General features: G+C 43.2%; 1 pseudogene; it reads right to left on the bottom strand.

The window, feature by feature from the left end:
- Nucleotides 1-415: 415 nt before the first annotated feature.
- LOC105055513 (uncharacterized) lies at nt 416-17,847 on the bottom strand (annotated as a pseudogene).
- Nucleotides 17,848-27,813: the final 9,966 nt, after the last annotated feature.

Here is a 27,813-nt window from a genome sequence, read left to right as displayed (position 1 = left end):
TTGAAAGTGGTTAAGGCCTGCCTTTTCTCGTACAAAGCAGAGTGGTGATAACCAATCACGGGCAAAAACATGTAGCATCGCTGCTAGTAGACTCTTTCCTTAAGCCAGGTATTTGATGTCTTGGGGACAGAAGCACAACAGAACACCAGATCATATGATAGATTTACTCAAAATACACAATCCATAGAACAAGGCAAATGGATGAAACATGACATTCAGTAGACAACGAAATGGACATGTTAAATCTTATTGAAAAATTGGGTAGCTGGACCCCTGCATTACCATGAAGCAAACAAATAATGCTAATCAGCCGAACTTGAGTAGGTGAAGGGGTCTTTTAAGCGGTCTTCCTGTATAGAAGGGAGAGAACGCTACATCTGATGGGCAAGCAGCTTCACTTTGAATCTCTGATATATATGAATTCTAAGACAATGCATTGACTTCTCAAAAATAATATGCCATTAAGTTACGACAAAAGAAAAAGAACTGCTTAAAATTTGCTATTATGTCTTAACATGTTAAAACTCAAAGCCATAAATCATGTTAACATCCACATGCATCCCATGATAGAACATTGTCCACAACCGATGCTTTGTGGAACAGATACCAAAATACAGCAATTAATTTTTGGATTTTTGCTTGTGCTCACTCCTTCTCTTCAGGTCTATCCAGATCTCCAATACTATCATGCTCCTGCAATATGAGATAGTTGATGCTGACAACCATATAAATGCAAAGCACAGTTATTTATGACAAGCTGATAGATTAGAAATTTGACGAGTTCTTCTAGAGAAGAGGAAAGGCAATATATTCTTTTTTGATACAAAAGATTGACATTTTGAAGAAGCTCCAAGCTCTGATCAAGCACATTGTTCCATATAAAAGTGAAACCATAGTCATACAGTCAAGCTGTAGCTTTTGCCTCCATGAATTCGGTTTACAGGAAGCAGCTTGTACTTTAGTACCATTTCAAATTTATTTAGCCAAAACACTTAAATTTTTGTTTTCCTGCTCCAACCTAATTTAATGGCTATACAAGCACAGCTCTTGCAAAAGAAAGACATCTGAATTGACAAGATCATAATCACCCATAAAATACTAATATTTTGATCACATGCACTACTTGTGCCACATGCTATTCACACCCCACATGCAAATATGGGGGCCCATCTCCACCCCAAGTGTGGGGTTATATATTAGTTACTCCCACTCTTATCTAACCAGTAGACTACCATCCAATGCTCATGCAGATCAGCACACTCATAAGAATAAGGGGTGAAAGAGAATAAAAGTTTACACATCCTCTGAGAAGAATAGATTCTCAAGCTCCAGTCTATTAGAATGGTGGGGGCTAGTAATTCCCCTCCTTGAGTCACCAACCATCTATTAAAAAAGAATCAAAGCAAAGGCATTTCACTACTACATCCTTCACCAATGATTCCCATCTCGACAGTATCAACATCTCTTGCAAGCACCATATCGTTTTGTTGAGAATAATACCTGGGACACATCTAGGACACCAATTCCCTCTCCTCTCGAACTAGAATATCCTATTTGGTACCAATCAAGATGGACCAGGATGGTTGGATCCCAACATTTGATGGCCTAGCATCCCAAGATGCAATTTTTTTGATATTTCTTTTTCTTTTCATTCACATTGTTAATGCCTGCGTCAGTCCATCAGAACAATCTGGACCCATCCCAATATCATACCGAACTAACACCAAACTGGAATGGGAGTTTGTACCAACATTTAAACCCTGGCTCGATAATAACAAATGAAACACATTTAACACTACAGTGAGTGGCAAATTATTCCATCAAATTCTCAAATAGCAACCAATGCTTCTATACATTTCACTCAAAAAATACAAAATAAAGCTGAAGTTCAATCAGGCACTAAGAGTCCTCACTTCAAAAAACAAATCAACATTGTTAGTTTAGTCCCAAAGGATTGAGATACAAGAACCAATTTAGTTCTGATATTGCAACATGACTGAGAACGAAAAGCTTTCTTAAGAATGCATACCTTAAGTATATCCTTCACATCGCTCCTTGTCATCATCTGTTGTCTAAGTAGTAGTTCTTCTAGGCCTCATCTGTGGGTGCATACATAAAAACCATCTAAAATCAAAACTCAATGCCATTGATTCAGAAACGATTAATTAAATAGAAGTTGCTTAAGCTCTACTTAGAACACCATAACAACCATCTAAAATCAAAAATCAAGGCCATTGATTCAGAATCGATTTTACTAAACAGAAGTTGCTTAAGCTCTACTTGAACACCAGTGATGGCCCAGAATAAGTGCAATCAACTGGAAATCCAAAAGAAAAAAAGGCTCACTCAGTAATAAAATGGAAAAAAAGTGAAATGTATAAGTGAATGAAATCCTGGAGAAGAATAACAACATTACACTATCATAACATAGTGCTTGCTTGAAGGGTGAAGAACCCAGCTTGCAGTTTTCAATTATAATGCTCCTCTTCATCCATTTATGAGAATAAGATGACCAGATGTCAGGCTTAACCTTAAACAATAAGCTGAAGCAAACTCTATATTGAGATGAGGTAGTGACCTCCAAGTCATCCAATTCAAAGTCTTTTAAGTTTGATCAGCCTCATCTTTAACTCCTGTCAGAATACCTACAATTTACAGCTGTTGATCATTTGTCAGAAGCAACAAGTTATAACATCAATAGCGAGGAATCAAACTCGAGCAACAAAGGTTCTACAAAGAAGCCAGCAAGATATCAGGCATATAGAGTTCAAGTGATTGGTCTGTATTTCACATTCATTTTCTACAAATCTATTTAACTATCTCACCCTTCTTGAACCTCTCACAATGGCACCTAATGGAAAATTCCCAAATACCAGGACATAAGATAAAGTGGATAAGTAAAAATGGTGAAATTAAAAAAATTGGGTGATGATCAAATTTAATCAAATTTCAAAATGCTAATCAATAAATCTCTTACAGCTAATAAGGAAAAGAATTTAAAAGTCGATCAAGCTACTTATTAACTGATTCAGATCCTCTTGGTTAACCAGCAAAGAAACAAGACAAGCATACAAACTATTACTTTTTTATTATTCACACTATGTCCCCCTGCTATGCTACACAGATGAACTGCTATCCCAAAAGAGGTGGCTGAAGGTATGAGCAGGTAGAGGTGCAGGAATATAGAACATTGGTCCTAGAAAATAGCAGGAAGTTAACCCATGCATTTAAATAACTCAGTGCTAAGTTGATTCAACAGAACAACTAATCTGATTCATTCACAAGGTAAGAAAACAAGAGGCAGCCTAGAGTGGTTGAAATTAACAATTTAGATGATATCACGTATGATAGCTACTAGCATAAGCACCAAAAGGCCTCGGAGTGGAAATTGGCAAATGGGCAGCACTGAGGTGGAAAGTCCCTAAAACAAGGGGATAGAACAAAAGGTAGCCTCGTGCGCAAGGCTCCTAGCACTGCAGGGTCTGGAGAGGATCAGATGTACAGAGCCTTGCCTTCGGAAGCAAAGAGATTGTTTCTGTATTTCGAATCTCTGATAACCAGGTCACAATTGAGCAACCTTACCATTGTGCCAAGGTTTACCGTCAAACAAGGCGATAGAATGCTGCTTGTTAAAAAAAAAAAAAAGAAAAAAGAAGAAGTGTAATAAACAAATAACTTCAGCTCCCTACAAATTAGGTTTATCGACCATAATATGATCAACCAAAGCTCGAGTGTATTATAATTGGCACTTAGTCTACATCAAACACCTATAAACCAGTATTTGCATCACATTCAGGGCAATCGTGTGTTCTTTCTGAAGATTCCATATACAACGAGGAGAATCCTCCAACATGAAACAAAACACATTCCTTAACTACAAGAATATATATGCATATGTATGTATGTATATACTTTCCTTAACTACAAGAATATATATGCATATGTATGTATGTATACAACATTGAGTTGGACTCCACTATCCACACCCAAACTCATGTTCCAAATGCACTTCTCAATTATGTCAATACAGAGTTTGCACAAGACTTACCAACATGAGGATTTTTCCTTTTTTCCCAATAATCATGAGAACCTTTGTTCCAGGAGCCTTTCCACACATGAATACATCTGGGACATCTGAACATGCAAATATCATTGGATGCTCAGTTCTTTCCACCATGTATAGTTTTAAATGATATTATCTCATCATCGAACAAATAATAGAGAACAAAAGATTCGACACAAAATATAAAAGAAAGCTTGTGAATTGAGGAAATTGCGAACGTTACATCCCAAGAACAAGCTCGGCAACATAAAAATAACAAAAATTCAAAAGTGATGAAAGGGGATAAAGAAAGAAAGAATCATCAAGGGTCATGTAAGGACTTAGAAGTTAGAACCACTAACACCCTAGAAGCTTCCTATGAGGCTTCATTCCTTGATAATTGGTTAGCTCCAAAGAAATGCTTAGATTCAAAAAGGGAATCAGGCCTGGCAGATCCTAAGTGTGAGGCAAAAACTTCCTAATGATGCATATCAAGGTAACTTCTTGATTCCCAAGTTTATATGATGTCTCAAAAGCATGTTATTCATGCTTAAACTCATTTACTTCTCTTTTTAAGAGATAATAACAAATTAAAAGGATAGCACATTTGGCAACAAGGGTAGGGATATTAGAGTCCAAGAGTCCCCCTAGATGATCAAGACATTTGTGTAGACTAATTTAAAGAAACCAGCAAATCATTTAGAGTGAAATACATATCAAACACCAGGTTCATCATAAAATTGCAAATGGCTTTCATATTTTCTATCTACACTTATTCTGTTTCAACAAGTACATAACTGAACACAACAAAGTGAACAAACCATGAATATACACCATATTGGTTTATATGTGATAACCAGATGACACATTCATGAAATAAACATGATAAAACAGAGAGTCCACAAGATCATATAGGATGGATCACATGAATTAGCATCTACAAGCCATTACATCAACAAAATCAAAGTGCAACCTCCAGCAAATATGATGTTTTTTTTCAAAAAAAAATTCTAAGTTTGCTATAAAAATGTTTCTTGTGAATTGTGATATCAGGTTACCAATAATATCAATTATAGATGTACAAAGACAACAAGGTCACTAAGGATAAATCAGTAAGGACCGACATTTCCAAACAAAAAGAATTTGAATTGCAATGATAAGCCTATCACTTTAATTAAAATGAGTTATTAATTAATTAATTAGAAACTCTATCTTAATGGAAACCATCAAAAATATCCCTCCCTCAACCAAAGAAAAGGGCATGGTAGTGGCTTCTCTGTCAGAAAAATGAAACTAGATAAAATATTGTCCACTTTAAAATTTGGGTCAGATCTAGGATTATGAACATGGAGAAACCAAGTCTGGGCACTCTAATAAATGTTCAATTTGGTGTCTTGACTAACTTGTAACACATTCACCAAAATCTGCTATTTTTCAAATCATAAAATTAGCCGACACCTCTTTTCGTGATCTCTCAACTCTTTCATTCTCTCCCTACCTCATGATTGATGGAAAAAAACCCTAGGTCTAACTTATCCCCCATTCACAACTAAAAGAAAGCCTTGTATCATGGACCCACCACCCTGCTTTAATATTCTTATGGTAATTTTCCCAGAAGCTGACCACTACTTGGCCTTGATGGTCGACCATCACTATGCCTTGACACTTGTTCTATTCATATCAGCCACCACAGTAACACACTCCTTGGCGGTTGACCATCCACCAACAGATATGCCTCATCCCCCTCCCTTCTCACCCCTTCTCCCTGAGAAAATCCCAACATCCCTCCACTCTCCCCTCCATTCTCTCATCAAATTGCTGACTGACGCCACATAAAGGGACTGATCCCTCCCTCCACCCCTCCCACATGTTCAAAACACTAATTGCACCATACCTCATGGGCCCATCACCGTACTAGGCCATTGGGGGTATTGGCCAAATTGAGCAATGTTATATTCTCTTATCAGGGGTGTTGGCCAAATTGAGCAATGTTATATTCCTTCACCGGGTTTGAAATAGATCACGGATGAATAACTATAAGTCTATAACCACAGGTTGTCGAACCTAGATCTGATTCGGCCTGATCTTTAGCCACCCCTATTGAGCAATGTTATATTCCTTCACCAGGTTTGAGATAGATCACAGATGAATAACTATAACTCTATAACCACAGGTTGTCAAACCTAGATCTGATGCGGCCTGATCTCTAGCCACCCGTGCATGTATATCTATATATGTATGCATGCATGTATGTATGTACAAGTAATATCTCCTTCATTGATAAAGTCAACCCATATCAGTGGGATGAGGCTTGCTAGTACCAAAAATAGGTAAACAAGAGCCGACATAATCAAAGATAAAAGAAAGCTAAAAAGAACATACCAACGCAGCAAGATTTCATGGATATAAGATAGAATTCCCAGGTTTCCCAAAAGTGAAATTCTTAATTTAAGGGAAAAAAAGCAAAGTTAAGGGCCCATTTGTCAATGCTTTTGTTTTCTGTTTTCTGATTTTTGGAAAACAGAAAAGCAAAAGGGACAACCTAACAAATGGTTGGTGAATCTTTTTGTTGTTCCATAAATCTATGAGTAAAAACATCTAACCAACTTTTTCATCTTATTTCTATTTGTAGAGCTATCACAACCCTTCACAACCTCCGCCATAGCCAAAACGATAGAAACAAAATCAAATAATTACAAAAAATACAGTAATCAAGATTACATCAAAAAATCCATTAGCTTTAGCAAATAGTCAATAGGAAGATGAAGTATTTATATATAAACCATTCATATGCATAGTCATTTCTATAACCATATAATGAAACCAGCCACTTCATTCTAAGTTCAGATTTTGATGTTTTCCACTTATAAATCTGCTTTTCCATTTTGTGAAACCAGCTACTTATAAATCTGCTTTTCCACTTTGTGAAACAAGCACTTTTCTTCATGTACTACTATACTAACACTGGCAAGCAATTTAACAAGATTTTTCCAGCAAATATATAGAAACTTTATCATATTTTACATTGAATGCAACAACTTTGCTAAATCATATACTAGAATTAATCAGGGCCAACTACTTGCATACAATTATTGAGTCCAACTTCACCTAGATCGTTATCAACAATATGGTGTAGCACACACTTGCTTTCAATAGTTGATTGCACAGTCATAAACAAATTAACTAACAGAAACACATGGCATGCAAGATACAAGAGAACAGTAATTTTGAAGTTCCAGGATCCACTTGCCGTCCCAAATAATAGTGCAACCAGTGAAATCAGATGCTCTTCCAACTCCTCTTGGTAGCCCTTTTTCTTGTTTTGCTTGCTCAGAGGAATATAAATATTATATCAAATTACAACAAAGATGCATGAATGAACAATGTATGCAAACAACGGATACAAAATATAATATGCAGAAAGAAGAAAGGCTTGATAAATTTAAAAAGCACTATGAATGCATCCCTGATTAAGTTGAACACAAACATCAGAACAAGGGGCACAGTCAAAAAAAGGCAATATGAAAACAGCCCTTGAGATCATCCCGGTAAAAGGAAATAAAATACTCACATGGAACATAAATTTTAAATATTAACATACACATGGCATTTGTATGAAAGGGATAGAAGTCATATCATTTTTCCAAACAAACAAAACCACACACCTCTAAATGCAAACAATGCTACAATCTGTCCATTCAATGCTGAACAGATTAATTCAATTAAAACATCTCAGCATATATTTAAACCACTCTAAATCATTACAAAAACTGCTAATTTGTATGCATTACCTCTCAACAAAATAATGACCTCGAGGGTTACCAATGTATTTAGTAATTGGTAACCTCCTGAATTTAAACAATTATTCTCATCATGAGAAACATCAGTGTTAGAGACTAACTTTTCAAATCCATGGCCATGCTGATCTTTAATTTTGTTGCTTTTCTACAATCTGAAGCCTTTCCACATATCATACTCTCATATGGTCTGTGGTTAATTATATGTTCCTTTGGGCATTGCAGCTGCAATACAAGACATGATGTCTTACCGTCATTATTCTCTTCTCCATCTTCATTTTTATCTCGTTAATGCAACTGCTTTCCTATGATAGTTAAATAGATCTGTTCGGAAAAAAGACACATTTTAAATCTACATTTTGATAACCCCATTATCCTTCTAACAAAACTTACTTTCAAAGACATTAAGTTTCATAAACAAGAGAGATACTAATACAATAATGTCCTCCCTTTTGCATTGGAATATTAGTCCTATTGTTGACAAATTTCATAGCAAAGCCCTGAATCCTTAACACCGAAGCATTGCACCATGATTACATCAAACTGATACTAAAGTAATTCAATATATCAATCAAGTGTTTCCCAGATTTTCACATGCAAGAATGAAGTGGCAATAAATATCACATGTGTGCACTTGTGAGACCGCCGAGAAGCTGCAAGGTAAAGATATGTAATTGAAATGGTGAGATAAGAAAAATAAATAACCCCTTTAGAGGACCTTGAGGAGGATTGGAATCACAATAAAGGCCTGTTTGGAAAGGATAGGATTGCCCAAATCCTATAGAATTTGAAAATCCTATAGATTAAAATCCTATTTTTTTTCCTAGCCATTATTTGGGGGATTGAATTATGGGATAAAAAATTAATAGGAAATGGCTAATCCTATAGGAAAAAAATAATGACCTCCAGAGATCATTATTTTTTCCTATGATAATCGAGCCTCCCAATCATATTGACGCGCGATCTTCTCCCCCTCCCCCTCGTCCACCTCCTCCCCCTTTCCAACTACCCCTCTCTTTCCTCGCCTCCTCTTCCTCCCCCGCGCCCTCTGCCTCCTCGCCAACTTTGCCTCCTCCCCTCGGCACCCCTGCTTTCAACCTTCTCGTTGCTGTCCTCTGCCACTCACACCGCCACATCTCGCACATAATCCCATATGTTTGAGAAAAAAACCCAATCGGAACCTAAGAAATCCTCTGATCTCCCTTAAGTTCTCTCCTTCCCCATGGATCTCCAAAAAAGAGATTGAAATGAAAAGAAAAGGATGCGAGAAGCAAAAAAAAACTGATCAATCTTTGTGAGAAAAGGTCTTACCTTTTAATTTTTCCATTTTTCCTTTGTTTTCATTGACTTTTCCTATGATTTCCCCCGCTTTTTCCTCTATTTTTTACATCCTCAGAAGTCTCAGTTGGGTGGGTGGCTTGGAGCAGCCGAATAAGGAAGCTTAGATGATGGCTAGGTTTTTGTGTCGGGTGTTTATATGTAAGAGTTTAAACAATATAAATATATTATCAATCAATTTAAAAATAGACAATTGTGGCTTATTGGTTAATGTAGTGGTTAAACCGTCTAAAAATTTGGGGTTCAAATTGGCCGATATCTATACCCATCCTGCAATTAAAAATTTCATATCCATATTTGCCTAATACCCACCTCGGCTTGGGTCGGCTAGATAAGAGGGGTCAAGTCGGATCGAGTCGGATTGGATAAAGAACTCATCAAGCAAACATTATAAAATATTGTAATTCTAAAAGAAAGGATCCGGGTTAAATTTATATCAGGATAGGTTCAGAGCAAAGCATGCCATCATCCATACCCAGGTTGGACACTTGGTGAGTTGGCTACAATCGCCATCCCTAAGATTGGTCCTAATGTAGCATCTAGGTCCAACCCAATAGAAGATTAGATCGAATCGGACCGATAGTCAAAATTTTTATAAAAAAATTATAATATATATATATATATATATATATATATATATAATTGGGTTTGAATAGTGGGCACCTGAGGGGCAAATTCCAAATCTATAGGGGCAAATTTCAAATTCATTCCAAAACCCAAACGAGTTTTAATTTTAAATTTCAAAGATAAACAAAGATAATGTTAGCCTTTTCTTGATATGAATTATTTGTAATTATAATGATTAATATGATATTTTGATAATGATAAGTTTATTATTTTGATAAAAGAAGGGATAGAAAGAAAAGGAGAAAAGGAGGAAAGGAGAGAGAGGAAATCCTAATTCATCATCCAAACAAATGATAGGATTAGTTTGTGAGTAATCTATGATTTTTTGAAAAATATTAGTGTGGGGCCCAGTCAACACTCCAAGTGGCATCCTAAAAAAGTCAAAAGTTCTAAAAAATCTCCTTAATGGCGTGCAACAAGTTCCTAAATCAGTTTGTTAAGTCTTTAATGTTGTAAAGAACAATAAGTGATGATTCTAGTTCCAAAATGAGTTTTTTGACCTCCAAAGTTGTATCTAATGCTTGATTTTCATCCACTGCATTATGGCCTTAAATATTGTCAGCTAATAATAGAAAATATGTGAAAAAGAAGCAAAAAAAATATTCTAGCAATAGCTCTGCAAATTCAGCTTCCTATTTTCAGTTTTCAGCAAGTATTCTTCAGATTTTCTCTAAATAAACTCCTTCCTACTTGTAATTACTCTCTTTTACCCAACAAATTTGGTATCAGAGCTACGGTTAGCTTGATATGGCTACCAATCCTTCATCTTCTTCTAGCACCCTCTTTTCTTATTCACAAAGTCAAATTCCAATCTTTGAGGGTCAAATTATGGGTATTGGAGTGACCAAATGATGTTCTTCTTCATCTCTCAAGATTTGTGGGATTTGATAGAAGAAGATTATGAAGAACCACCTGCTGCAGGATCAAGTACGGCATGGACTGCTGAAAAATAGTCCCAATACAAAGAGAATGTAAAGAAGAATGCTCTTACCTTAAGGTATCTACACAATGAGTGAGTAGAGCAATTTACCCTCGCATCTACGGCATCACCAAAGCCAAAGTTGTTTGGGAAACCTTGAAGGAGTTTCAAGGAAATGAGAAAGTCATTTTCATCCGACTGCAATCCCTATGGAGGAGTTTTGATAGTCTTCAAATGAAGGATTCGAAATCCATCAAAGAGCTGAAATTGTAAATCAGATTAGAGGCTATGGAGTATAATTGAAGAAAAAAAGATTGTAGAAAAGATTCTTAGGAGTCTTTCTCCTAAGTTTGATCATGCTACTGCAGCAATTAAAGAATCAAAGGATCTTTCAAAGATGTCAATGTTTGATCTGAGTGGTTCTCTTGAATCATATGAAAAGAGGATCCAGAAGTCATCAAATCAGCCCTTGGAGCAAGCTTTTCAGTCCAAAGTCAATCTGTCCAGAGATGAACATGAGAAGAAAAGAGGTCAAGGGAACCAAGGAAGAGGTCACGGCAGAGGTAGAGGCCGTGGAAGAGGTTTTCATCCTCAAAAATAAGGAAATTCAGGTTCTTCTTGCATTATTTGCAAGAAAACCAATCATGCATCATCCGAGTGCTATTTCAGATGCAGAAGGTGCAAAATTCCTAATCATTCTCAAAGGGATTGCTGGCATTAGAAGACAGAAAGAATGAAGCAAACTTCATGAGAGAAAATGAGGAAGAACAGGTGTTTTACACCTGTATGAATGCTAAAGTCAAAGAAGATAAAGTTTGGTTTCTTGATAGTGGTTGTAGTAACCACATGACTGGAAATAAGGAGCTTTTTGTAAAGCTAGATAAAAGCATAACAAATCAAGTGATTCTCGATGATGGAAAAGCAGAAAAAATTCAAGGGAAAGGAGTTATTGCTGTCAACATAAAAACTGGAAGCCAAAAATACATTCAAGATGTTCTATATGTACCAAACCTTGCACAACTTGCTTAGTGTTAGACAGTTAGTTTGGAAGGATTATCAAGTTTGTTTTATCAACAATGAATGCAAAATTGTTGATAAAAAGAACAAGACCTTGATAGCTAAAGTGGAGATGATCAGAAATAAAGTTTTCCCTCTAACAATGGCATATTCAACCAATATTGTTCTTAAAAGTGATGTTGCCAATGAATCCTATTTTTGGCATCGAAGATATGGTCATCTGAATCAAAAAGGACTACAGCTTCTATAACAAAAGAAGATGGTGGTTGGATTACCTCAACTAGATCAAAAGGACAGAGTCTGTGAAGGTTGTGTTTATGGGAAAATGCATCATCTCCCTTTTTCAAAGACATCATGGAGAGCAAAGGCACTTTTAGATTTGGTGCATGCAGATATCTTTGCTCCTACGAGGACACCTTCACTTGAAAACAAGAGGTATTTCCTACTGTTTGTTGATGATTTTACACGGATGATCTGGATTTATTTTATAAGTCAGAAATCAGATGCATTTTCTATTTTTATGCAGTCTAAAGCTCGGGTTGAAAGGAAAAGTGACTGCAAGAAGAAGTCCTTAAGGACTGATCGTGGAAGAGAGTTTATTTTTTGTCCCTTCATGGACTATTGCAGGAAAGAGGAGATCCAAAGGCAGCTGACAGTGAGTAGAAGTCCTCAGCAAAATGGAGTTACTAAGAGGAAGAACAGGACCATAGTTGAAATAGCAAGAAGTATGCTCAAAGGCAAAGGACTTCCCAACGATTTGTGTGCTGAAGCTGTTCATACAACAGCATATATTCTGAACCATTCTCCAACAAAAGCGGTTCGAAATAAAACTCCTTTTGAAGCTTGGATTGGAAGGAAGCCACAGGCAAGTCATTTAAAGATCTTTGGTTGTCCTACCTATGCACTAAACAAAGCCCCAAACAAGGATAAATTTGATGAAAAAGAGAAAAAATTTCTGTTTGTGGGCTATAGTGATGAGTCTAAAGACTATAAATTGCTAAATCCACATAAAAAGAAGCTGGTTGTGGCTCGGGATGTTTTATTTGATGAGCTGGCAGAACTGGAGTGGGGCAACAACACTCAAAAATCGAGTATGATGTCTGATTTTGCTCTAGCAAACAGAACAGAAGAAGTTCAGCAGTAACAACCCTCATATTCTAAAGATTTTACAATTGGAAGTGCAAATTTAAAACCTGAAACTTCATCTTCATCTCCTGTTTTGAGAAGATCAGACAGGATCAGGCACCCTCCTCATATGTATGGTGATCTTCGAACTTATTATGCTAATCAAACATGTGAATTTGCTTTGTTTTCTTGTGAACCTCACATGTTTGAAGAAGCATTGAAGGAAGAAAAGTGGATTCAAGCAATGGATGATGAGATTGCAATGATTGAGAAGAATAAAACATGGGAGATTGTAGATCTTCCTAAAGGGCAGGATGTAATTGGCTTGAAGTGGGTCTATTAGACAAAGTTTAATGAAGATGAAAGCATCCAGAAGCACAAAGCAAGGCTGGTTGCAAAGGCCTATTCTCAGCAGTCCGAAATTGATTTCAATGAAACATTTGCTCCGATTGCTCGCATGGAAACAATCAGAATAGTGCTGGCCATTGTAGCATAGCTAGAATTGCAGATGTTTCAGCTTGATATAAAGTCAGCTTTTCTTAATATAGAGCTTGAAGAAGAAGTATATGTTGAGCAGCCTCGAGGATATGAGCTTGAGGGCAAAGAAAAAAAAGTGTATAAGCTAAAAAAGGCTTTATATGGCCTTAAACAAGTCCCCAGAGCCTAGAACAGTAGAATAGATTCTTATTTCCAGCAAAATGAATTTCTGAGGAGTCCTAATGAGCCTTCACTATATATGAAGTGGTGTGGGCAGAATGTTATGTTGATATGTTTGTATGTAGATGATCTAATCTACATGGAAAATAATCAAAAAATGCTTGCTGATTTTAAGCAATCTATGATGAAGGAATTTGAGATGTCAGATCTGGGAATCATGAAATACTTTTTCGGGATCTAGGTCAAGCAAGCAAAGGGTGAGATTTTTATTTCTCAAGAAAAATATCTGTTTGATCTTTTGAAAAAATTTCAGATGCTGGACAGTAAACCTACAGCTACTCCTTCAGCTCTTAATGAAAAGCTAAAGCAAGATGATAGAGGAAAGAAGGTTGATGAAGGTGTGTACAGAAGTCTGGTTGGATCTTTGCTGTATTTAACACACACAAGGCCTGATATTATGCAAGCAGTGAATATGGTATTAAGATTCATGAACTAGCCCAGCAACTTGCATTTTGTTGTAGAAAAAAGGATCCTATGGTATCTTAATGGAACTAGGAAGCTGGAAATTAGATATTCAAAAGAAGCTGATTGCCTTTTATTTAGTTTTACTGACAGTGATTGGACAGATTCTTTGGAGGATAGGAAAAGCATATCTGCCTATGTGTTTTGTTTGGGATCAAATATCATCTCTTGAAATTCAAAGAAACAGCAAACAGTAGCATTGTCATCAGCTGAAGCTGAGTATACCACGGCAATTGAAGCAGCATGTGAAGCTGTTTGGTTAAGAAGATTGCTTGCTGACTTTGGTCAGAAGCAAGAAAGGCCAACTATCATTTATTGTGACACTATGTCAGCCATTGCTATGACTAAAAATCCGATTTTCCATGCCAGAACAAAGCATATTGAGTTAAGGTATCATTTCATCCGGGATCTTGTTCAGAAAGGAGAAATTCAGCTAGATTTCGTTAGTATACATGAGCAGCTCGCAGACATGCTCACTAAAGCCATTACGACAAAGAAATTTGAGAAGTTCAAGGCTCAATTGAAAGTCATAAATTAAGAGGGGAATTTATGAGTAATCCGTGATTTTCTGAAAAATATCAGTGTGGGGCCCAGTCAACAGTCCAGGTGGCATTCTAGAAAAGTCAAAAGTTCTGAAAAATCTTCTTAATGGCGTGCAACAACTTTCTAAGTCAGTTTGTTAAGTCTTTAATATTGTAAAGAACAATAAATGATTGTTCTAGTTCCAAAATGAGTTTTTTGACTTCCAAAGTTGTATTTAATGCTTGATTTTCATCCACTGCATTATGGCCTTAAATATTGTAATCTAATAATAGAAAATATGTGAAAAAAAAGCAAAAAAAAAATTGTAGGAGCAATAGCTCTGCAAATTCAGCTTTCTATTTTCAGTTTTCAGTATTTTTCAGATTTTCTTTAAATAAACTCCTTCTTACTTGTAATTACTCTCTTTTACCCAACATAATTTACAAAGGATTTTTCTCTTAATAGGATTTTATGTATATCCTATATGATCAAATCCTACATTCTATCATGAATTTTATCCTAAGTTTATGAATCCTAGATATCCCAACAGACCCTAAGAAAGAATGATTACTCTTACAATTCAACGCCTGAAGGAGCAACAGAAACCAGCCAAAGTGTTATTGGTCAACTTCTTTTTGTATGGCCAGCTAACTTAAAAAAATATACCTGTGATGATGTTTACATAACCAGGAGTAACTATGGATCTTTACAAACGAGAACATAATAATGTGGAATTTTCAAGGGCATCATGGTCTTGGATCTGAAAATTTTGTACGATAACATGTCCCTTTTAAAAACACCATACACTGGTTACCAATATAACATAAGCACTTTATAATGGGTTATCTCAAACCATTTTAACATCTATACCCAACTAATTATCAATTCTAAGAGGAGAAAACAGTGGGATCAGATGTATGCATGGTCATGTAAAGATAAACCCGCCATGCATTACTAGTTATCCAGCTATGAGGCTTTTCCATTTGAAAAAAATTAACCAAGAAAATTGAAAATCCACCTTATCATAATTAAGTTAAAATTTTTTGATATTATTTAGATCTGAAAGCAACAAGTCTATAAAACGTCCTATTCTTTAGTTTCACTTCATCACCACTTTTCTCCAAAAGGGTTGCATGCAACTATGTTTTTCCTTGTTTCGTAAGCAGTAGTTCAATGATGGCTCAACTACCAAAAGTCAAATAAAATAAAAAATCTGAAACACCAAGACAGAAATTGAAACACTTTGGTTTCAGCCACAAACAATCTAAAATCTAAATAATGCCTTATATTTTCAGCCACGACTAACTATAGGGACAAAAATTGTCATATATATGCCCAATCTAGGCAAAAACTTGCTATTTCTTCTTTATTGCAGATAGAAAGAAGCATTTAGCAAGACTAAACTCAAATATGTATCTTGCAAAGACTAAAACTGTCGCATTAGATTTCCCAAAAAAATATAGCAAAGGCAAATTTTTGACATAAGCTTGATAATCTTGATGCTCAATCTCATGGACAGGCATACATTAGGCTGCCATCAAACACTAAAACGATTCATTATATTTTTAAATCATAAATCAAGTTTCACCTTAGCTTTTCATTTGAAAAGATCATACGTTTCAAATTATTTGAGCATGAAAAAATTTCTGGAACAACACATCAAAACAGTTCCAAATCGAATTTGGATGATGCCTATTTAACTTACTGACCTTTTCCCTTTATAGTTTCTGCATGTTTTCTACTTTTTACTAACTTTTGACTCCTGTTTAAAGTTTTGGGCTGGAACAGGTAAAATTTAAGGCAATACCACTGAAACCATCAAATTTGCCAGATCGAATTCACTTGCTGAGGATTTATGGCTATGGCATTGCATCTCAGATGCAAAGGGATGGACAGCTAAGCTCATTCTAGAAAGGGCCAATAAATAAAAAATGCATATAATCATCCTTAAGAAATCTAGAAGCGGAAAAGCATAATAGAAGAAGGTAGCAGGAGAGGACTTGCCCTACCAATGAAAGTGGGGAATACTTTATTCAACCCCAACATATCCACAAACCGCTCGCGGACCCATTCAGATCCACTCCCTCCGACTTCAACAACCTCTCTTTGTTCTCTATCGGCACAAACAGGTCACCAAGCATCTCCTCGTCGGAGCTCTTCAGGTCCCTCGGCTTGTACATTGCCATAGCCTGCAGCACCGCAGCAACCCCGTTCATCTGCCCCAGCCTTTTCTGGTCCGCCCTGCTGTTTAGCAGCAGGATCGCGAGAATCTCCGAGGCATACTGCTTGTGGGCATCAAACTCCCGACCTTGATCCTCCCTAGGAGCCACCACAGGAGCTTGATCCGCTCGCAGACGAGCTCCGCGATCGCTGGCTTGACCTCAGTCATGTTTTCGATGGTGCCGAAGGTGTTGTGGATGGCGGCGACCTGGGCCTCAGCAGGCGGCCGAGGTTCTGGAGTAGGAGCTCGAGGGCATTATTCTCTGTGAGGGGGCCGACCAGGAAGCGGGCGGGATCGTCGTTGTCCTCGAGGACGTCCTCTCGCCAGTGAGGTCCATGAGGAGGCCGACGACATCGACGGAGGTTGTCGTGGCCGAGAAGGCCTACGATGTAGGGAATGATGTTGAGGGCGACGAGGTCCTGGTAGAACTCCGGGCCACCGACGAGGATCTTGAGGCGCTCGATCCCGTCTTGGACTCGACCTCGAAGTTGGCGAACTTCTCCAGCTCATCGGGGTACTTCATGCGGGCCTTCAGCTTGTCGCGGAGGCGGGCGCTCGAAGAGAGCACCAGCTTCTTGAGGGCGCAGAGATCGAGCACCTCCACCCGCCACTCTGCGACTTCTCCACCACCTCCAGGAGGGAGAGGTCGATTTCAGCGCCGCCATTGGCAGCAGCCGGAGGGATCGCCGGAGCTTCGTCGCGCTTCCACTTGTGGTGGTTGCCCATGGATCGCGGGGAGGGAGGGGGAACAAAAACCCCAACCCTAGATTAAAACCAGCGAACGATCCGGATGAAGCCCAAAACAGGCGAAGAAGGTGGTTATCAGGATCCTCAGCACCAACTAGACCCCGTTTCTCCTTTCACGTTCGCGGCCAGCCCTTCTCCTTTTCTGAATGCGTGGAATTCTTTGTGAACGGCGGTGCAGAACCACGCCTACCGTCCGCGATGGTTAGCTCACCTACAGGATTGAAAAAAAAAAAATTTTTTTACATGCCGTGCCTCGGCTCCATGAGCCAATCATCACGGACAGTACATCGTTTTGGACTGCCTACGATACACAAAGAATCTCTCTTCTGAATGCACGACTCGATAAAATGTGTTTAAGCCATTCAAACAAAAAAAAAAATAAAAAAATATATATTTAATATTAAAAAAAATTAAAATTTTTCTCTAATATTTTTTTAAATATTTTAATTTTATTATTTAAATATTTTAATTATCATGATTTTAATTTCTAATCATTGAGTTCTTAATTACTAATGATCATATGTATTTAATCTTATTTTTATTATATGACCGTTGGATTTTGTATTAAAAATTTTGATCGTTGAACTTTTTATTAAATATCTTAATAGTCAATAAAAATCTCAACAATTATAAACAATCACAAACAATTCTAAGCAGGCATATTAGTTGCTATAAAAAGATCCTATTCGGATCTAATCCTGTGTGCCATCCAAAAGTCTTCTAATCTTTTTTTCTTCAATCATTTTTTCTCTTCAATTACAATATTTTTTCTTCTCTTCATCTTTTTAGGTACTGAAAATGTCTTCATCAACCTTCTTCCCGATCGTACTCGCAAGTGGAGGATTCAAATTATATCTTGAGATGGTTTTTCTGGATATTCCTGCAGGAGAGATGGAAATACGTCTTATGATAGTATACATTTGATGAATTTTATCTCTTGATGTTTTGTGAGTTATTTAAATTTTTCTATAATAAAATATTATTTATTTTATTTATTTTTTTAAATTATATTATAATTTTTTTAACCCATGTGCACTCTCTTTCTTCGATTTCGTATTTCAAAGCTACTAATGCAGAAAATATTGCCATAATTGGAAGTTTATAACATAAGAAAAATTGCTTTTCTCATATATAATTTTCATTGGCATTTTTCTAAGGTAATTGTTCTTTTGGCAACCCGTTAGGCAATAGAGGCCTCATTATGCTTGCAACGTAACTTGAGGGAATTAGTAATCTTGCAAAAGCCCCATCTGTTTTAACCTTAGAACTACTATAGCAGCAGCCGTGGTTTGTGATATTTTAGCCCTGGATGGGAACAAATGACAAAGAAGATTCACAAAGCTGTAGTAAGTATGAAATATTATCCATTATTTATTTATTTATTTATTATGCTATAAGTTCTTTATATTTGGGCTTGTGGATGCTTGATTGCAAATTCTCTTTTCAAGACCATATCAGATGTCGAATTGCTCATAGGACATGCAGGCAGTGGCAGTATTAGGTGCAGAGTAAACTTTGCTATTGGTAGGCAGTGTCGTTCTCAGGTTCATAAGTCTTTTTTATTGAAAGCCAAATTGGTTTCACATCTTTCATTTTGATGCTTTGTAGGTTTTTCTAATGAGACTGACTGCATACGATTTGCATTAAAAAAAAAATTTGCCTGCTAACATGGCAGAGGAAAAAAAAAATCAATGTAGAACAGGATGACAGATCAAGCTTCCCAGCATAAAATATATTGGACTTCTTTTACAATATAAAGTATCAAAATACTTTCAATTGTTGTTTGACATTTATGTTCATTTTTTCTCTATATCATGTTAATGGGGGGAAAAAATTGTTTTATTCTAATATGGACACTGTTTGAGTTCAAGAAGAAGCTTCTGCATAATTGCAGGCACTTCCTCTGAAGCCATATATATGCACTTCCAGGCCTTTCACATGTTAACATTACAAATATCTTTCAACATTGTCTTCTTTTGTCTGCATATCAAATGCATCATCCTTACTCTTGCTTTCTGAAGTTTGGTCACTTGTGCCTCGACATTACCATCAATTTAGGTAGTAAACTGCATATAGCAACATTGCTCTGAACTCATGGTTGATTTCCTGTTTCGGTGCGCATGCACAAGATTCATTTTGATCTTTATATTGTTGTTGTTGTTGTATTGCTTTTTCTCCATTTATTGCACATAATCCTGCATTGCTATTTGTTGGGGGATACCCACCGACCGACCGACCGACTATCGGAGGGCCCGACCGGCTGTCGGCCCGACCGACCGACTCCGACTGGCCGACCGACCGACTGACGGGCATACCGACCGATTGACGGTCGGAGCGCCCCGACTGAAAGCCGGGAGTGCCCGACTAACGGACGCTACTGGCGGCTTTTCAATGGCCCAATCGCCGACTGGAGGTATGTCGGGCGTAGCTCTCCCGACCGACCAAACCCAGAGGCCGACTCACTTAAAGCTCGCCGACCGACGGAGGAGTCCGACGCCACTCTGTTGGCCACCGACCTTGGGTCGGCCGACTCCACCAACCGCCGTACGGCCGCCAGACGTTGTCAGCTCTGACACGGACATGCGGCACAGTTACCTAGGGGCATTGTCCCGCCGAGAGCCGGATCAACCCTGGTGATTAGACGGCTACACGGCGACATAACGTTTTCACGACGGCTCTGACAGCCTACAGTGAGTTGACAGTTCCTCACTTGTCCGCGCCATTAATGATGGCGCCATACCGCGCTCCACTATATATATCGGGGAAGGCAACAGTGCAAAGGGGGATCCGCCCGTCTCTCCCACATACGCAGGCTCGCTCCTCTCTCTTCCTCTCCCTCTCTCCTTCTCAGAGCTCTCTGTCTGCATTTCACTGTTGCCCAGTCACCTCTCTGACTTGACCGTCGGAGGGTCCCCGCTGGAGCCGCCTCCGGTCAGTGCGGACTTCCTTTTGCAGGTGTACGCTTCCCGGCGATCGGGCGACGAGGCGATTGGCCGCAACAGATTGGCGCGCCAGGTAGGGGAGCTGCTAGCATGACAAAGACAAGAGCTCAACGATCGAGAGTCACTGGGTCGGCAAGGCGCTCTTCCCGCCGGGAAGAAGCCTCCCCGCCCCCACCGGCGGCGGAGCCTAGCTCTCCGCGCCCTGCAGTGACCACGGAGGCCCAGATTGCGGCCATCGTACGGCAGATGACCGTACTGACCGACGCAGTCAAAAGCCTCCAGCAACAACCGGCGGCCCGACCTATGCCTTCCAGGAGCAGCCGCCGACGGCCGCGCCGACCCCTGTCGCCTCCAAGCGAGCGCTCTCAACAGCGCTCCCACGGAGAGGAGGAGGGGCGACCACGGCGCGACGACCGACGGTCTCAGCGGCCCTCTCCTTCCCCGTTGGAACGGGCGAGGAAGGAAAAGCGGCCGCGCACACCGTCGGCCTCTCTTTCAGAATCCTCCGGAGGCTCCACTCCCGGGGTCTCCCAGCATCGACGAGCGGACGACTACGAGCGACGGTTCGAGGAGATCGACCGTCGGCTCGCCCAACTGCAGATGGACGGCCAGAAGTCTTCGAACGACGTCGACTTCCAGACCGCCCAGCCTCTCTCTCGACTGGTCCTCGATGAGCCGATTCCCAGTCGGTTCAAAATGCCGAACGTGGAGCCATACGATGGCTCCACCGACCCAGTCGACCACTTCGAGAGCTATAAAGCTCTCATGACAATTCAGGGGGCAACCGACGCTCTTTTTTGCATCGGCTTCCCCGCCACACTTCGCAAGGCTGCCAGGGCTTGGTACTCCGGTCTTCGATCGGGCAGTGTCCATTCCTTCGCGCAGCTCGAGCACTCGTTCGTGGCCCATTTCAGCACCAGCCGAAAGCTGCCGCGAACGTCGGATAGCCTTTTCTCCCTCAAGCAGGGGGAAAACGAGACGCTCCGACACTTCGTGGCGCGATTCAACGCGGCCACGCTCGAGGTCCGGGACCTCAACGAAGACATGGCGGTTTCAGCCATGAAGAGGGGCCTGAGGTCGTCCCGATTTACTTATTCTCTGGACAAGACCCTCCCCCGGACGTACGCCGAGCTACTGGAGTGCGCATACAAGTATATGCGCGCGGACGAAGGAGCGTCCGACCGACGCTTGGTCGAGCCCAGGGGTCCGAAGGAGAAGCGAAGAAAAGGTCGGGAGCCCGCCGAACCAAGCAGGCCCCCGACCGATAGTCGGCTTTCTCCACCCCGACAGATCCAAAAATCACCCCGTCGACAGACTCCGAGGTCGGTGCATCCCAGGTATGACTCCTACACTCCTCTCTCCGCTCCCCGTGCGCAGATCTTGATGGAGATCGAAGGGGAAGAATACCTGCGACGGCCTCCGCCTCTGAAGGCAAAGGGCCTCGACCATCGGAAGTACTGCCGGTTCCATCGGAGCCACGGCCACGACACTGAGCGGTGCATCCAGTTGAAGGATGAGATCGAAAATCTCATCCGTCGGGGGTATCTCGGCAAGTTTCGAAAGGGTCCGCCGACCCGACCGACTGCCGATCGACGCCCCCAGCCGACTGAAGAGGCACCGATTAACCAGCCGACGGCTGGAGTCATCAACATGATCTCCAAGCGGCTGGGATCGGGGACGTCTACAGGGGGGGAGCCGACGAAAAAGCCGCGCCCGGACGACGTGATTACCTTCTCAGAAGACGACGTTCGGGGCATCCAGACTCCCCACGACGACGCTGTTGTTGTGTCGGCGACAATAGCCAATTATGATGTAAAACGAATTTTTGTTGATAATGGAAGTTCGACAAATGTTTTGTTTTACTCGACCTTTTCCCGAATGCGACTACCGACTGATCGACTTAGTGGGGTCTCCACGCCCTTGATCGGCTTTGCCGGAGACACCGTCACGACAGAAGGAGAAATCACCCTGCCCGTGATGGTCGGTACCGAACCACGGCAAAGCACAGTCTCCCTCATTTTCGCGGTCGTCCAAGTTCCTTCGGCCTACAATGCAATACTCGGGCGACCCGGACTGAACGCCCTCAGGGCGATCGTCTCGACGTACCATCTCCTTGTTCGATTCCCGACCAAAAGCGGAGTCGGGGAGATGCGCGGAGATCAACAGCTCGCCCGACGATGCTTCCAAATCTCCGCCCAAAGCGACGAGACGAAGGATCCCCTGACAATCGACAAACTGGATCAACGGGAGGAGGAAGAGCGGGGTTCGCCGGCCGAGCAGCTCGAGGCGATCCCGATAGGAAAAAATCTCGACAGAAAAGTTTGGATCGGGTCTCAATTGCCCGACACCGAACGCCACCGACTGGCGGAGCTGCTGACGGCCAATGCCGACATATTCGCATGGTCGGCAGCAGATATGTCGGGCATCCCTCCAGAAACAATTACTCACCGACTCAACATCGACCCGACGATGAAGCCGGTGAGGCGGAAGAAAAGGTCCTTCGCCCCAGAAAGGCAGAAGGCCATTGACGAAGAAGTGGACAAGCTGCTCGAAGCAGGCTTCATTCGGGAATCCACGTATCCCGATTGGCTTGCTAATGTCGTCATGGTCAAGAAAGCCAGCGGGAAATGGAGGATCTGCATCGACTATACCGACCTCAACCGAGCATGCCCGAAGGATAGCTTTCCACTCCCGAAGATCGACCAGCTGGTGGATGCGACGTCCGGATTTCGGCTGCTTAGCTTCATGGACGCCTTCGCCGGGTACAATCAGATCCGGATGGCACCTGAAGACGAGGAGCACACCGCGTTCGTGACCCCCAAGGGCCTCTACTGTTATCGGGTGATGCCCTTTGGATTGAAGAATGCCGGCGCCACCTACCAGCGACTCGTCAATAAGGTCTTCAAAGACCAGATCGGGCGTAACATGGAGGTGTACGTGGACGACATGCTGGTAAAGAGCACGCAGATCCCGGACCATGTTCAGGATCTCGAGGAGACCTTCCGCACCCTTCGACGACACCGAATGAAGCTCAACCCGACCAAATGCGCCTTCGGGGTGACCTCGGGGAAGTTCCTCGGATTCCTCATTTCTCAGAGAGGGATCGAGGCCAACCCTGAGAAAATAAAGGCAATCCTCGACATGCGTCATCCGAACACCAAGAAGGAGGTCCAACAACTGAACGGAAGAATCGTCGCTCTTAGCCGATTCATTTCTCGATCAGCTGAAAGGTGCCTCCCGTTCTTCAAGACCCTGCGCCAGGAGAACGGTTTCTCTTAGTCGGATGGGTGCGAACAGGCCTTTGAAGACCTGAAAAGGTACTTGGCTTCCCCGCCGCTGCTCGTGAAGCCGCAGGTCGGGGAGACCTTGTATCTCTACTTGGCCACATCTTCTGAGGCGATCAGCTCGGTGCTCGTTCGGAAAAACGAGTGCCGAACCCATCAGCCCATCTACTACACCAGCAAAGTGCTCCACGGCGCCGAAGCAAGATACTCGGAGACGAAAAAGATGGTTTTCGCCCTGACCGTCTCCGCGCAACGGCTCCGACCATACTTCCAGGCCCACGCCATCGTGGTACTCACCAACCAGCCCCTGAGGGCCGTACTGCGCCGACCCGACACATCCGGACGACTCGCTAAGTGGGCAATGAAGCTTAGCGAGTTCGACATTCAGTACCGACCGAGGCCTGCCTTGAAGGCTCAGGTCTTGGCCGACTTCATCGCTGAATGCCCGACGACCGACCGAAGGTCGGGAGCTGAAGGCCCGGGACGAGATTCGGTCTCTGAGCCAGACCCGATCTCCACCTGGGTACTTCACATCGACGGAGCCTCCAACGCTCAGGGAAGCGGGGCCGGGCTCCTGCTCACGAACTCGGATGGGGTAGTCACCGAATACGCCCTCCGGTTCGACTTCAAGGCCTCCAACAATCAAGCCGAATACGAGGCACTCCTCGCGGGCTTGAGGATGGCGAAGGAACTGGGCATCGACAGCCTCCGGGCATTCTCCGACTCTCAGCTGATCGTGGGGCAGGTCAAGGGCGACTTCGAGGCGCGAGATCCGACCATGATCAAGTATCTTCAGAAGGTAAAAGATCTCGTGGCCCGCTTCGGGCATTTCGAGATCTCCCACATCCCCAGGACGGAGAACGCCCGTGCCGACGCTCTCTCCAGATTGGCAACGTCGGCCTATGATTCTTTGGGTCGGACGTTTGTCGAAAACCTCCAACAGCCGAGCATCGATCGGGTCGAAGAAGTACAGCAGCTAACGTCTGAACCAAGTTGGATGGACCCGATCATCCAGTACCTGTCCGAGGGGACCAGTCCCGAAGATCCCGCGGAGGCCAAGCGACTCCGATGGTCGGCGTCACAATATGTGATCATGGACGGCCGACTCTACAAGAGGTCGTTCTCCCTCCCTCTGCTCAGGTGCTTGGGACCGACCGACGCTGACTACGCCCTTCGAGAGGTTCACGAAGGAATTTGTGGGAATCACTTGGGGGGCAAGTCCTTAGCCTTCAAGGTCTTACGACAGGGCTACTACTGGCCGACCATGAGGAAGGATGCGGCAGAGTTGGTCCGAAGGTGCGAGCCATGTCAGAAGTATGCCAATATTCAGCACCAACCGGCCAGCCAAATCACTCCCATTGTCGCTCCATGGCCCTTCGCTCAGTGGGGAGTCGATATTCTCGGCCCCTTCCCACTGGCGTCGGGCCAAAGGAAGTTCATCGTTGTCGCCATCGACTACTTCACGAAGTGGGTCGAGGCCGAGCCCTTGGCGCAGATCACCGAGCGGAAGATGGAGGACTTCGTCCAAAAGTCCATCATCTTCAGGTTCGGATTGTCGCACACCATCATCACCGACAACGGACGGCAATTCGACAACCAAGACTTCAAGGACTTCTGCGCCAGGTTCCACATCCGTCATCGACTAACTTCAGTCGGGCACCCACAGTCCAACGGTGAGGTTGAGGTGACGAACCGAACCTTGCTCCATGGACTCAAGACCCGACTGAACGAAGCCAAAGGTCTCTGGGTCGACGAGCTGGGCTCCATCCTATGGGCTTACCGAACGACCCCCCGTGTCCCGACCGGAGAGTCGCCGTTTAGTTTGGCCTACGGGACAGAAGCTGTGATCCCGCTCGAGATTGGCCTGCCGTCTTCAAGGGTCGAGCAGTACCACGAGCCGGACAACTCCGAAAGTCGGAGGGCCGACCTAGACCTTCTCCCCGAACTGCGAAATGAGGCTCAAATCCGAATGGCCTCATACCGACAGAGGGTCGCCGGGTACTACAACGCCAAGGTCAGACCAAAGCTCTTCAGGCCTGGCGACCTAGTCTTGAGGAAGGCGGAGGTGTCGAAGCCCTTGGACCAAGGGAAGTTGGCTCCCAACTGGGAAGGACCCTACAGGGTTGCTGACACCTTCGGGCCGAGAGCCTATCGGCTGGAAACCCTTGAGGGAAAAACCATTCCCCGGACTTGGAACGCCGACAACTTGAAGCTGTATTGCCAGTGAATTCTGTAATTCAATTGTCGGAATACATGTTCAGTTTGAAAAATTGGAGTTCTAACTCTTCCACTACCGGTCGGCGCTCAGCCCCGACGCGCCGACGCGGATCTGGCACCGACGACACATCGGCCCCTTACACGGACCGATGCATCTACAACGACGGGAGTCAATACTCCTTCAACGACTTGTCGGACCTCCACAAAGGGCCGACGGACTCTTATGAACGGGAGTTCATGCTCCCTCTACGGTCGAATTTTCGGGCAGAATCCGTCGGCCGACAGGCCGATCGGGCCCCGACCGAAGAAAGGCAAAAAGCCCACGCGACTATTGTCGCGACTTCCGACCGAGCTACGGCCGGTCGAGGGATGTTCGGCTTACCACCGTCTATCACACGACGCGACCTTTGTCGCATCTACGACTTGCCGACCGACCAACGGCCGGCTGAACGACATTCGGCTTACCACCGGACATCGGAAAACATCGAACCCGACGCAGGGGTATGGGGATCCGACTTACTATCGTTTCCCCGACACTGCGCCGGACGCCGACTTCGACTGTCGGGACCCGACCTAAAGTCGGGACACATTTTACTCTCGGGGCTGAACAATTTGCTGAAGCCCTACCGACTTATGCGAGTTGGTGACTTGACTAAGTCAGCGACTAACGTTCGACATTGCAGACATGTTTGGCATTGCAAACTGGGGGAGAAGGCAAAAGAAGAATTCATTCAAGACTTAAAGAAATTTTTTCTATAAACAAAGGAAAGTCTACAAGGTAAAGGCCGGAGGCCGATTACAATCCAAAGCAAAACAGAAGACAAAATAAAACCGACTAATCATCGGAGTCGACGTCCTCCACTGGACGACGATGCGAGTTGGTCGGAAGATCTGCTCCGACTTCAGCCATCGGAGCCGACTGGTCTTCGGCAACCGGCTCTGCGACGTCTTCGGCTTCCGCCCTGGTGGAGAGACCATCCGACGTTGGTCCGGCCGTCTCCTCCGCAGCTGGGGCCTCCGACCCTGGCAGAACCACGTTGCTGAGGTCAAGTTCGGGGTACAAGCTCCGAACGGCTTCCCGGGCATCCTCGTACCCGACTTGGTACGAGAGGTAGCCGCTCTCGAGGAGCTCTTCGCGGTACTCCTCTGAGTCCCGGAAGACCTCGACCGCCCGACCCAAAGCCACCTTCGCCGACTCTGATTCGGCTTTGGCAACGTCTGCGTCGGCCTGAGCGGCGGCATGGCCCTCTTCAGCCTTAGCGAGGTTCTCGAGACTCGCCCGAAGTTGCTCGCGCTCGCCCTCCAACTCTTTGCCGACACTGTCTCGCTCGTGTCGGAGCCGACGGATGGTCCGGGACTTCTTAGCCGCGTCATCCTTCGCCGACTTGAGCTCCGACTCCAGCGACGCCTTGGCCTCCTTGAGTCCGGAGATCTCCTCCGAAAATCGGGAGACCTCCCCCTCGAGTCGGTTCTCCCGGTCGACCGACTGTTGAAATTGGTCGAGAAGGATGGCCTTCTCGGCTTCGAGGCCCGCGACCTTATCTCTCCAGGCCGCGCGCATGTCCCCAAACTTCCGATATCTGGCCTCCAGCTCGGATATGTTGAAGACCAGCTGCACAAAAAAGAGCCGACTGTTAGTAAGCCGAACTTGCGATGCTACGATTAAAAACAGAGGGAAGGGGAGCTTACCCGGATCATCATCGGATAGAAGGACGACAGCATGTCGGAGACACGCTGGTTCTTCATCGCTTCGATGTCGGCAGGAAGGAGGAGTGCTTGGCATAGTCTCCTGGCCAAGTCGTGGTTGGCCAGGCCCGACGCACCCTCGGGAAGCGG

This window comes from Elaeis guineensis, chromosome 12 (assembly GCF_000442705.2).
Source record: "Elaeis guineensis isolate ETL-2024a chromosome 12, EG11, whole genome shotgun sequence".
NCBI classification, from domain to species: domain Eukaryota; kingdom Viridiplantae; phylum Streptophyta; class Magnoliopsida; order Arecales; family Arecaceae; genus Elaeis; species Elaeis guineensis.
This window is presented reverse-complemented; position numbering and strand designations above follow the sequence as displayed.